Below are 14,507 nucleotides of genomic sequence, written 5' to 3'. Positions count from 1 at the left end.
CCTTTATCCTTTTTCATATTTCTCCCTCCTTTTTTTCCTCCACCAAATTGTCTACCGTAGTTTCCTGTTTGTCCACTCTGTCTACACACCCTGCTAGTCCTACAACATCCCACAAATCCCTGCTTTCAGCACATCACTCCCCCGACTAGGCCGACCCTCCCTCTGCCTCCTGGAGCACTGACAATAAAGCATTACAGCAGTCAATCCATGTCAACAACAGCTTTGCTTAATTCCTGCTAAACACGTTTAAACTAAATCTTCACCTAATGATGCATAATGATTAGCACTTGCTCTTTAGTGTGCTGGCGGCTTGTATCAATTTCAGCGGTTTATTTTACCCGCCATCAGAAAGATGACTCAGGTGGTCTAGCTATAGCAGCCAGCCTGGGAGGGTATTAAGGATCCCCCTATTGAAATTAGTCAGGTAATTGCTGCTCACGTTGCAGAGTGTGTTGTCCTCATAGACAAACACCTTAATTGGGTTTCACATGCAGGTAAATGTCCTCAGCTCTTCCCATTTTCAAGCATAACAGCATCCTGCATTTATAAATCACACAATAGATGTGATTAGTGTCAAATTCTGTAATTGTTAACCAGTTCAGCTAGAAGAAACTATGAAGCACAAAGCATGGATATAATACTGAGCAGTAGTGTTGAGAACAGTTTATACACTGAAGCAGAATTGGACACCCACAGAATGCACTTGAGGTCCTTTCCAAAGCTATTCTTTAGGATATGTCTATGAGAGACTTCATGGAAGTCATGGGGTGGGCACACAGCCAGGCTCTCTGATGTGATGCAGATGTTGCCCCGGCCTTGACCTCCTGCCCATACCATGCCAAGGCCAAAATGGCACAGGTGCCATACCACCTTCAGTCTTGGGCAGCCGGGAACTGCACTGAGCAGGATGTGGATAGTGCCAACTCTCCTCCTTTGCTCACTTTTCTCATTATGAAGGTCTAGTCTGGTGGGGCTAAACGGAACCCTCCCTTGATTCCTAAAATCATATGCAGCCGTCCCTTTGGTGATGCTGAACTAGGGTGCTGTTCTTTGTTCCTCCCCCATCCCTTCTCTCCTATAAAAACTCTTAATTCTCTGCCATTGTGGGGCGTTTTCCGGTGCTATTTCCTGGCTCTGTGCCTGTGCCTTGCTCGCTCTTGGCTGGGTTCGTCTGTTTGACTGCTCCACAGGAACAGACTGGCACTCTAGCTGAGGGCTCTGGGGTCTGCATACACAATCCACTAAACATGTCTCTGTGTGAGGAGCCGCACTGCTTTCTCACAAGAAATATGGAGTAGCAGTCCTGATTTGCAGACTATTAAGGATATTTCATCAACTAGAATTATATGTTATATGTTATTATTATACAGTTTTACAAATATATTAGGCATCTATGTATCATTATTATTATTTTATGTAATATATACATGCATGCATACATAGACCAACAAATGGGCAGCCGTAGTACAAGCACACTGCACACATAAAAATGCATACACTATATACTCTACAGATGGAAATCACACAGTCAGAGTAAAAAGAACAGATTGATTCAGATGGTTAAGGAAGTTCAGCGCTAAGCACGTTCACTCACAGGGCAAACAAACATCTGTTACATTTGTAGGGCCTATGGCCCTCCTAACCCACTGATGTTGAACCAAGCCTGCACACTTGCCAGAGACACAAATGAGGTCTCTCTCTCCTCCACTGAAGATGAAACACTGCATCACCAAAGCATATGCATTTGTCTAATCAAGCTTTTGCCTCAGGGTACATTGAATGTAAATGAATAGGCTTGTGTGTGCCAACCTCTATTTTTGTTCAGACTGGCTGTGCTTGATGATGAAATGGTGCAGTGAACATCAGACAGAAGGGGGCACTAGTGCTCCAGTGTTGCTCTCCTCCCCTGTGGAGCCCTCTCTTCCTCAGAGCTGCTCACAATGGGGATCTGCCTGAGGGGGGAAATGTTGCTTTTTTAGGTCTGTGAGCCCATATCCCTTAATCCCCAGCCATGATTGACAATCATGATTTAGGGTATATGGTGTCCCATTCTAATCCACGAGCAATGATTTCATTTGCATACCTTCCGTACGTGGCCTCATTTTGGAGGAAACGGCTGCCTTTGTAAGTGATACAGAAAGAGAGAGAGAGGGAGAGAAAGCTGAAGAGAGTGAGTGCAAGATAGAGAATAAGGAGGGGAGAGAGAAAGGATGGGGGAATGTTTGTGTTTTTTTGCCAGAAGGAAGATGATAGCAGTCTCCATGCCTAACCAAACCTTCCCTATATGCCTGTCCTCTGCAGCACTTTCCCCTGACACAGAGATTCACAAACAGACATGTGTGTGTGCGCTACACACACACACACACACACGCGCGCGCGCGCACGCGCGCGATGCATGTGCACATTCAAACACAAACTCTCAAGCACAAACACACAAGTATATGCAGAAATGTAAAGATGTATGGAGACGCGGAGACATGGAGGAACACACAGAGATGCTCCCTCACACGTTGCAAAACTAAATTGGTATTTGCTCATTTTATAACCAAGTCAGGCTTAATTATAATCATGGGAGTTTGGGAGTTACCGTATAATCTCTAGAAGGTATTAAGAATTACCCAGAGCACACCACAGCAAAAAGAAACAAATACAAATACGTACAATTATTTCCCAGTCATAACACCCAAGGGAGTCTGAATCAAATAATGCTCACTGTTTGGTATGCCCACAGAGACCATTCATCCTCGCTTTTATCTACTGGGGAAGTGGGACAGAAGTGAAACACTGGATAAAAGGTCAAAAGGGTCACATCTCGGTGTAAGGTAGAGGCACAATTATAAGGTAGAGAGGTATAAATTAGGGTAAATTAATTTAATCCTTAGATATAATCTAAAACTGAATATACAAATCACAAATATTTAGTTTAAATATGTGTAATAATAATAATTAATATCTATTATAATTTACTAAGAATTACAAGTCTTTTAAATTTTTTCTAATTATGGATAAGGTATATAATAGTACATAAAATGATTTTAAAAAATTGTGAAAATTACAAATGACGGCACTTTTTCCTCTGCAATATCAATATCTCCTGCAATATCAACAAATCCTCTAAATTAATAATGATGAATTATAATTTTGTAATTATATCATTATGTCATTATTTCAGCTCATTCTGTTCTGTTATTACTGGAAGCTAATAATAATAGTATAAGAAGTTTTTAAATATATTATTAAAACAAAATCATTTTTTAAAAAGATTAATGGAATTGTATCATCTTGGATTACATTACCTTGATACAAAATGTGAGGGAATAATGTAAATGTAAATAACATATAGGCTATATAATAATAATATTGTAATTATTTTGATAAAATACAGCCTTCTTATGAATATATAAAAGCAAGCATTGAAAATACAGTTGCCTTACACATTTCATACTTTCATACATCATTGCACACTGAAATATTCTAATAACAATGATGTCATTTAACAAGCAAATGTCACATATTCCTAATTTATATTTGTCTGGTTTTGAGTCCCTGAGGCAACGTTACCAAGGTTATGCCTACAACAGAAGGAACAGATAGTGAGGCATCCTCTTCCCTCTAAGTAATCACCTCACACTGCACCATCCATCCCTCCTGACTGACTGACTGACTGACTGACTGACTGACTGAGCCTGGCCAGGTCTCTGTGACAGAGGACTTCCCTTTGGAACAATAACAGTCTGATAATCTCCTCTTATCTCCAGTGTGTTTAGTGCCTGGTTAACAGGCTGTCTACTTGATGGGTGTCTGTCCACGCCTCCACCGCAGGGGAATGATGGTGTCACCATGAACCTGGAGAAAACACTGTAGTGTAGAGGCTGAAATCTGCAGTAGAGCAGGGCCAGACCGCAAACAGAGGCAGTGAGATAGAAATGAATGAGAAAGAAATAAATTTAGTAATTACCTTCACAAGTGTGAATGTTTTGCCATATTATGTAAAAGGCACATGTTGGTCACTGCTAATTTTAATTGTAGGGGACTTATTGAAGTAATATCCAAATGAATGGGTAAATGAAATGTAGACTGCAAAATATTTCCAATTCTGGTGATCTCTCGTTGAAAACTTTTTTTCTGTTTTTGAAAGGCAAGGCCAGCGTGCCAGGAGGGAAGGTATATTAAATATGGAGTTATATGGAGTTATGTGGAGTCCTGCTGCCTACCTGGCCTGAGTTTTCCTTACCCTTTGGACTCACCCAGCCTAGTCCTAATCTGGGATGTCAGTGTGGGAGGTGATGTGGGATTAGCCAGCCTGAGGGTGTGTGTACTTCAGCATCACACCCATCATCCCACCTCCATCGGCCATCCCACCCTCTCTACAATTAGCACTGTTTACCAGGCCTGGCCTAATTGATTCCCTCTCTTTATCTCTTTACCTCCTTAATTTTGTTATTAAGTGTGCGGGAAAGGCGCGAAAGCTCCTCTTTTTCCCATTTTGAGAAATTATACTCTTGTACTTGATCCAGCTAACAGGATTTTCTTAAATTACTTTATAAAAGACCATCTTTTAACTTTCTTCTTTCTCTCTCTATCCATTCATTAGCAGGTCTGCCTCAAGGCCTGCTCACATCAATTTCTTGGGTTAAAGTTACAAACTTAGGCAGCTCAGCTCAACGCTCACGGTGGTTTGTGGACGAGAGGGGGTGGTTGGGGGTGGAATGGGGGCGAATTATTAATTTCTGAAGTATTAGAAAAATAAAGAGATTGAATTAAGAGTATTGGTCCTCTGTTATCCAGCATGGCTAGCCTCAGGGACTTACTGTGGTGGAGGACATTATGCAAATGCTCTCTCTCTCTCTCTCTAGTCTGCTATCTTCCATTCTCTCTTCCTCCCTCCCTCTTTCACTCTCTCTCCCTCTCTCTCTCTCCCTCTCTCTCTCTTCCACTCTCTCTCTCTCTTGCAGTCAATCTCTGCTCGCCTATAATCTTTCTCTCTCTGTCTCTGTCTCTTTAATCTTCATCAGTCAGCAGAGACAGAGACAGAGAGTAGTGTCTCCTGTCGAAACAGCTCTCCCTCACTCTCTCTGTCTCTCTCTCTCTCACACACACACACTTACTATCTCTTTCTTTCTCTCATCTCTCATTCTCCTCCTCATTCATGAAGTGTTGATTACATTCCCAAAATCTCCAAGAGCAAATTAAAGGGCAGGAAGAAGGATGCGAGACACCCACACTCCCTATTAAAAAGCCAAGGTTATGATATTCCTCCTGAATGCTCTCACTTTCACACACATAAAACCTACAGATATTACCAAATCACCATATCGCTTTATTGATCGTGGGATTCGATTTCTCCTCATCCTAGTGTAGATAGTTAAGTCAATAAAATACCATGGGATACTGACTATTTTCCTATCTAAAGACAGGTTAAATGCATCCATAATCCATAGAAATAAACCAGATAGCCTGAGCTGATATCTGAAACTTTGGTCAATATTGATGTTTATTTAAGAAGGCAGGCGTTCTGTAGCGGGCTGATGAGCCCCAAGTCCAGTTAATTAAGCCTCCATTAGAAGAAGAAGGAGCAGGCTGGATGATAAGAGGAGGATGACCAAAGGGGGAGGCGGAGAGGAAGAGGAGGAGGAGGAGGAGGAGGAGGGCAGCGAGGCATGGTGTCAGTAACAAGGCCAGTAATCTTACAGCAGGAGGGGGAGAGGTTCCCACCAGCGCCGGTGGCATCCTGCTTCCAGCGGCGTGCGGCACTAGAGGCAGAACAGACAGGTTTGATGTTTGCAAATATTAGCTTTACACGGGACGTGGGTGTATTCTCTTTGACAAGCTCATTGCATATTCAGAGACAGATGTTTCCGCAGCAGAGGCAGAGATGAGGAGGAGGAGGGTGTGCGGCCGAATGAAAGGCCTGAGATGGCAGAGTTGCTCTCGGAGGAGCAAGTAATTGGCCCCTCGACGGTAGCGGTGACAGAGAGAGGCACTCACACACACACACACACACACACACACACACATACATACACACACCTCCCCTTCCCCTCGCTCGTCTCCTCTCCCTCACTCCCTCTCTCCCCAGATCTGATAAAGGTAAACGTGTAGCAAATTTGTCATTTGATGAGGGAGGATTTCCACAAACAGAGCTGACATGATGAGCCTGTGATCTGCCTGTATGAGAGTCAGCAGGGGCCCAGGCAGGCAGAGATCTCAATCCTCCCTCTGCCTCTTCCCCCCCTCTCTGCTCTCTGCCTCTCGCACTCGCACACTGTCACACACACACACACACACACACACACACACTTGGCTGTGTTCACATGGAGCCTCAGCCTCAGTAATTGCTGCCTGCCATCCATATCTTTCTCCTTCTCCGTCTCTGAGTCCCTCGCTCTGGTGCTGTCTATCTCTCCTCCTCAGAGACATCCTCTCCTTTTCCGTTCCTCTTTTCTCCATCAAATAAAGGGCCCGGCCCTCGCCTCAGCATCACACTCAATTTCTGACTCTTTCACTTATCTCTGGGCTCCATGCCTGCAGACTGCTCAATTATCCACACTCACCTAGCTTCTTCTCGCCCATGCAGAAAAAAAAAATTCTTAAATATTTCCAATGCCATATTGACAAGTTAAAGGGGTTGATGGTCAAGAGCTCAGACGCAGACATGAGCTGAGTGATAAAGTTGCAACACATTCAGGTGATAACAGGCACAGCGATATAATACAGGGATTTATGAATGGGCCTTTGAGGAGTCGTATCAGATGGATTCAGAGGGACTAACTTAAATTAAGTTTAGTGATGATGGCCCATCCAGGCTCCTCAGCCAGAAATTGACCTCCATTAGCACCATCATTGTCACTGCCATAACCCCTCCATAGAGATTATGAACACACTCTTTCGAAGTGATCATGGGACTCTCCTCTGACCATAAAAACACATCTTCCCCATCCCACCACACCTAATTGCTCTGCACTTCTGCACTCCCCTCTTCTACACCCCCCCCCCCTCTCTTTCTCTCTCTCTCTCTCTCTCTCCCTCTCTCTCAGCCAGAGAGTCTTTCCCTGTCCATCTGATCTGAGAAGGAGTCACTGGGTTTGAGCCTTTCCACTCAGGGGTAATGGTCCTGCCTCTGCCTAGTCCCATGACTCTAATCCTGGGACTCGGGACCCAAGCTACTGCTCTCCTCCACGCTGCCTGCTCAATGCCCCTCTGTCTCTCTGAATTGCCTCTGCTGATGTTAACCCTTCAGTACATTTCTTCTGCATGCTTATGGATTATATTGTTTTAAAGTACCTTCTGCAGAACAGGCCTGATTCAAATACTGTCGCTAATGCAAGTGGAGATTATAGCTATGGCCGGAGCTCAGTGTGTACTCAGTCCACTCCAACCCCTCGCACATTCTTCCTCTATAGGGAGAGGGTCCCCAGACTGTTTATTAAGGCACAGCACCCTGGAACATCATTAGAAAAAAAAAAAAAGCTGTGCTGCCTGGGAGAGGTCTTCTGTGGTGGGAGAGGAGGAGAGGAAAGGGGGGAAGGGAGGGGGCTCAGAGGAGAGCTGAACTTTGTTAATGGAGTGTTTCTCTGTGCAAGTCACTCAGCTTTGAAAGCCAAGCCCCCCGGGTGAGGACTCTGAAGCGCAGGAATCAGACATGCACAATCAGTTCCACTCCTTAAATCTCCTTTAGAATCATATCTATTTGAGCAGCCTTTCCTTAATTTATTTCTCTATCAGTTAGTGGGTTGTGATCTGGCGAAGTGCTTCGGGAATAGGAGGCGCCGCTGAATGGTGAAATAGAGAAGGTTCCTCTCTTTCTCTCTTTCACTCTGTTTTCTGCTCCCTCGCTGATTTTCACACACACTCGCACTCCCTATCTCTCCCCCTCTGCCCTTACCATCCATTTAGGCAGCGCCTCTGACTAATTTGCCCATCACGCTTGCTGTCTGGTCGTTTACGGTTGAAGATGTTTTGACGTGTCTCTCTCGGCTCGCTCTCTCCACTGGCACTGTCTCCACTATGATTAAGAATATTCTGATAATAAGCAAACGCCAAGAGTCACCGAACGGCTAAGGAATCTGGAGTGCCACAGTGTGTGAGAGAGAGAGGGAGAGAGGGAGCGAGAAAGTGTGTTCCTCTGCTTCTGTGGAAAAACGTTCAGAGAGAGCGATGCATGCACAGTATTTTCAACCAAGGAGAAATGTAAGCCAAACTGCAGAAAGAGAGGTTTCTGGAAGGCAGACTGTTAATGCCAAAGAAGAAAGAGAGTCACATTCTTCACCTAGCCTACCTTATATTTCTTAGACCACATTCAGATCAATAACTGGCCAATGCAATAATATCTCTTGATTAATTACACAGACATTTCCCCCCGCCTGTGATACGTTCATGGGGGTTTGGGTGGATTTGGAGTGTGCCTGTGCCTACCCATGGTTAGCATGGATGTGGGTGCCGCGTGCGCGTACCCACGTGCCCCGGCTGGAGGCCCTCTGTGAGCACCGAGTCAGCGGCTCTCGCCATCCAGTGGCTCGCTTCGGAGGTCACCCTGTTTGACTCTTCCCACAATCCCCTTGGAAAAAAAAGGGCGTCACTGACAGGAAGAATGTGCCAGGCCACCACGGCAGCCCTCCATCCCCCACCCACCACCACCCACCCACCCCAAACCTCCACCCACCGGACTCACCAAGTGATTAGTTGGGGATTAAAATATTTGCTGTGCAAATATCTGCCTTGGCTGTCTGACCCAACACCACAGTTCAAAGACATGGGCTTAACCAACTTTTCTCTTTACTTGACAAACCATCAAGACATCCCCAGACCACACCCTCCCCATGCACTGAGTCATTTACATCCTCCAGAGTCCAGTGAGAATAAAGATCAGTTGATGGAGGTTTAAATGTTCCTGTTTCATTGTAAATCTGTGTATCTAAACAATACGTTGGCTGATTATGCTGAATATGCCTCTTGAGCGTACTCCATATGAGAAGCTGAAATGCTGAGAATGCTAGTGAAGTGTTGATGGATCATGTGGCCCATTGAAAGTGAGGTAATAACTAAGGGGGCCTAAAGGACATAAACATGCATACTGTGGATTACTATGGACAAGCTCTCAGTGGCTGCTGAAAAACACAAACCTTGTGACATTAAACAGGAATACCAGTAACTTGCATTCATGCAGCACATTTTTCCTGTGTTCCTGTAGCACAGGAAAAACATTTGTAATTTGTACAAAGAGGATGAGATTATTATTTTTTTTATTTACCTTGAAAAAAGAACAGATGTCTAGAAATGATTTGTCAGCAGGTTACAACAATTGATCTTGCAATGGTAAAATGTCTTCAAATAAGAAAAATATTTTTTAAGATTGTTCACAGATTGCAACAGTACACAAGATTATTTTGATGATAATGATAATGACGAGAGTCCTATTTTTTATGATTCAAAAATACAAAAATGGCATTTGACAATACAAATAAATCAGTCCTCCTTTGCAAGTAAAATCTCAAACACATATTTTCAGTTAGTCATCTCTTTTATTGCTGCTCTCAACGCTGCGTCCCAATGACATCGCAGACTGGGATTTTGACTCTCTGGTTTCTAGGATTAGGAGAGATATGTTCGTGTTTACAATTTGGATCGTTCAAGGACAAAGAAAGATATATGCGAAATAAATTTAGAAGTTTAAAACAATCCACTCTGTCTCAGGTAACAAAGTCTGTAACTGTGGCGCAGGAGACATCCAAGGCTGATACAACGTCCTGCTGAATAACTGTAAAAAAAGAGAAGAAAAAGTCTATTAAAGGCTTTTAAGAGTAGGTTATGCATACTGAGGAAATGCCTTTTTTTTTTAAATTTCCACATAAAGTGCTGAATGAGGGGAGATGAGGAGAAGTTGCCAAGTACATTATTGCCCCTCAGGGTCAAACAACATGCACCCCTGAGGACTTACACCACTCAGCAAATTAAGAGCGGGCTCTGTGGCTGGGGCCATCCACCTCAGCAGCCTCCGCCTCTCCACAGAACAATGCAACCTGCTCTACCACCGCAGAGCATTCATCTCAGCACTATGCCCGGTCTTGTTATTCCTTTATTATGAGCCCTGGCTAGTAACTCAGGGGGCTAATATTGTTTTGCTTCCGACGGTCATTTGGCACAGAGTGTTCTTAATTTCTCGCGCCCCCTCTCTCCAACCTACCTTTCCTTTGTGTCTCATGAGGGTGGGGGCAGACAAGGCATGTCGGCAAAATGCAAAGGTTTAATTACTTTTTGTTGAATTAATTAAGGAGGAAAAACTTGTTCCTGGGGAACAAAAGTGAGGCTGGCTGGAGGCAGTGGTCGGGAATGGGCGTGGGGCACAGGGAAAGCGTCATAGCAGCCTGGCAGACTCAGAGGATTTAATTTAGAGTGGGTCTCCTGGAGGGCCCATCTACCGGAGCCTGGGCCCCACATCGACCACTTGGAGGGTCTTATTGGTACCGGGCTTACAGCTATCCATCACTGTCACGCCACCCTCGGAAAGCCAGGGCAAACTGGGGAGAGACTGCATCAACACTGGTGGCGTGTGGAATCTAGAAGTCACTGTCTGCAGGATGGATGCTTTAAAGACATAATGTTCTCCCTGAGGCTGTGGACATTTTGGTCTAAATTTGTGAAAATAAACAATTCCCTCTCAAAACTATAAGAGAGAGAAATAGGACTCTGATATGTGATGTTATTTTGATGCATATAGCCTGGAGCTGCTCCGCTGACAGAATGGAAGGTGAATTTGTTGATACACCAAATGTTTGTTTTTGTTTTTATACCATAATTAAATATATTCATGGTAAGGCTATGGGTTTTGATCCAGAAAATGTACTCATACCCCTATAAAATCTTCCTGGGCACTGCTACAGTCACTTCACAGATTAGGAGGAAAGGGAAATGCTTCTCTCCCCTTTCTGGCCGTGACAGGCAGAGTAAATGTTCAGTCACCTGAACTGCAGTCCAGTACGGTACAGAAATAAAACAGCTCAATTTTTAAAATACATAACTAATCATTACATATACTATTATTTTAATGGCCTAGGACTAGGAAGACCATGAACAAATCATTCCCAAAGCTAAAAACCAGGAAAACAAGATTGTATTTAATTGTGTTATATGAATGATCGAAAACTATAACAAATATCCTATGTATTGGTAAGTGAGAGTCACCATTTCTATTTTTTTCAATTTATTCTATATGACACGTGCATGACATGTGCATTGGTCTACAGCTTCTGGCAATCGGAGGAAGTCTCTTCTTTTTTCTGGCCATAAGAGACATTAGTGAGCATTCAAATATACAGATTGGGCTTAGGCTGTAGGAATAATATATTTCAAAGCCGAAATTCATTAGTATTCACCTTTAACTCAGATTTTTTCAGGTGACTGTCTACCAACTGATTGCTATCTTCGGGTCTAATCTGTCATCTATTTATCATATTCCTAACAGTCTTGTCTTGGACAGGTTTGCAAAAAATAGTAAATTACTGATAACTATTGCATCGACATGATAAGCCCAAGAAGGGAAGAAGCCACATGGTCGTCAGTGATTCTGTTGTGGAAGAAATGAATCCAGTTATAAGAGGATGGTGGAGTGAGAGAAGGTTGAGTCAGCGGCTAAAATGGATCCACTGTTTAATGCATAGTTTGGGGCCTTGTCCAGATCTTTCAGACTGGCTGCTCCTCACTCTTATCTGGATCCATTGCCTCACTGATATGTGCTCCACTGTGCCACTGCACCCTGATTCATTTTTGAAAATCTCTATGTTGCTACAAGATTTTTTTCCCTGTCCCTGTTTTGAACCCTTATCTGCCTATCACACCACAATGTAGATGTCCAATAAAGACATGAACCGAGATTCTTTCAAGCACATGAGAAAATACTTAGCTTGGCATGCAAGATAACTACACGATGTGTTGCAGTGTATTTGTTTTTGTGTTTTTGTGCTTGTGGCAAAGGGGGAGGGGAACGTTGTTTGAATACTACATCCAAAGTGTGCATGACAGAAATATCACCAAATTAGATGTCTCTAATCCCTCAGGAATATGAATTAGGCTGGAATGAATCAGTCCTCAAATGAGTAGGTGTTTTGAGGAAAGAGAGGCACTGCTATAACACAAGCTGTAGCCAGTAAACAACAATCCACAATGAAAATACAAAAAGGAGAGCGAGCGAGTGAGCCTGCCAGAGGAAGATGCCAAAGAGATCTGAAACATTACATTCAGTATCACAAACAATAAAATAGTGCCATTGTCAACTGAGGATTTTTCTTCTCTTGTTTCTTACCTTTTGGCTTAATGTGTACAAAATCTCTTGAAAATATGGTACAGTTTTTGCTCAGTTGCTTGGTAAGGTTTTTGCTTTTGTTTGATTTGCCAGTATATCTAATATATGGATTTTCAGTTCCAAAATGGGATATGCACCACTTGAATGCAGTGAATAAATGGTAACTCATTCTCTATTGGGTTTTTTCTATGAAGACAGATATCGACCTTACTGGACTAAACGGCCTCATACTATTTCTTTGATGTATGAAGAGAGAAAAAACTGAATTTGGAGTTTGCGTGATTTACTTGATGTGGGCTACATGGAACTGGTAGTGGATGCGTTCATGTCGTCACTGCCAATGATGCGATGATCAAAGCTGTTACTTCTGCAGCCTTTGGGTTTGTCAATGTGTGTGAGCCGAAGAGCTGGTGCTGAACTAATGCCTACCATCACTGGGGTGTAGAGTAACTGCTACCGGGTGGCCATGCAGCCCCTTAGCTCTGTGTCTCTCTGTCTGCCTGCCCACCCACAGTATGGAGGTGTTCAAATCTCCATTGGGACAAATCTGCATCTCCCTGGCCCACGGCTCCCTCTCTCCCTCATCTCTTTCTGTTTCTTTCTCCCTCACACACACATAAACACACACACGCACAAAGATTCACTCCTCCCCTACTATGGCTGGTAAGTGGCGGTGATGGCAGCCAGTGTTAGCGCTACCTCTACAGATTATCCTTTTAAGAAGCTTCAAACAGTTTTTAGGGGGTAAACAAAGTGGCAATTTTCTCTCTCACTCTCTCTGTCTTCCTCACGCACACACAAAAAGATATAAGAATGAATGCACACACACACACAACACACACATTCACACATAAGCGGCATCAAATCACAGTGAGGTGTCTGTGCTGAAATGCAGGGGGGGACTTCCCTGCCAAAGCTCTGCAGCCATGCTAATGAATTCTCAATTAAAAGCGGTGTAGCGTAGCCTGTAATCTATAAGTGTGCACTATTTTAGAGGCACCATCTTCCCCCTTAATCACACTATCAAATTGTGAGATCAATAAAGCTTAGTGCTTAAGCCCTGTTTTATTTTAGGGAGGAAAATGGAGGCAGTGTACTCTGTAAATGTTCTTACTGGCACATGTGAATTTCTTTGCACTCAAATTAAGCAGGATTAAGGGGTGGTGGTGGGGGACAGAGAGGGACAGAGGGGGAGCACCGGCTTCTTCAGGCTCCAGCTCATGTGACAAAAGCTGAGTGTGGTCAGCCAGACTATCTGTCCGGCAGCAGCGGCGGTGGCAGCAGCCAGACGTGGGAGCTGCACGACTGCCCTCTGTTAACGCACCGGGAGCGCCACACACAACAATGACACACAGTTTGTATCCTGCAACAGCAAAATCATCAGTGTTAAAATAACTCTGAGAATGTAACGTGTTTTACAAGTCCACACTCATCAGTGTTAATTTAACACTTTTGGATAGTTTTGAACACCCGCTGCAGAGCCATATCAGCTCTATGAGTGGACAAACTACTCTCCAATCAACACTTGTCAATTCCAAATAATTGTCACAGAAAAATCAACATTTATTGGAAATTTTGCAGTGTATGGAGATTTCAAGCTTTGTTCTATCTTGGAAGATGTGTCTTTGTTGCAGCAAAATTCCCTTAAGGGATATTATATGAATATTATACCATCATGACACCATGGGAGATAAAAAAAAAATACCATAAAGATAAGGTCAGTAAGGTCAGTATAAGCTCACTATTGAGAACCATAGACACACTACAAGTCCACTGGAATATTAAAGGAATATTATAGTGATTATTCATTCTGGTGTCTACAGTTTGACATTATAGTAATCAATGCTTAGTATGGCCAAAGTAGGATACTGTTGCTTTAGGACGCCTATAGTGTGGTTTGCCTGAAAGGTGGCGGCGTACAGAACGAGTTAGAAAGTATGGAGGGATAGAACAGAACTTGGGGCGGTTGGTCTGTTGTGCCTTGCCTCACCCAAAACAGATTATACTCTTCAGCCAAGCCTCATGATTACCTTCCCTCTCCCTCTCTCTCCCTCTTTTTCTCTCTCTCCCTCTTGCACACACACACACACACACACTCACACACATCGCTAGATCATGTTGACCGAAAGCAAATGAAAGCAGCCAGACCTAGAGAATGGATGAGGCTACGGCCATAGTGTGAGGAGGGGAGGAGGCCCCAGCACGCTGA

This window comes from Centroberyx affinis, unplaced genomic scaffold, assembly GCF_046629955.1.
Source record: "Centroberyx affinis isolate AG114_WGS23_722 - 3 ecotype Tasmania unplaced genomic scaffold, CSIRO-AGI_Caff_v1 ptg000264l_1, whole genome shotgun sequence".
Taxonomy (NCBI): domain Eukaryota; kingdom Metazoa; phylum Chordata; class Actinopteri; order Beryciformes; family Berycidae; genus Centroberyx; species Centroberyx affinis.
Note: the sequence above shows the minus strand (reverse complement) of the source record.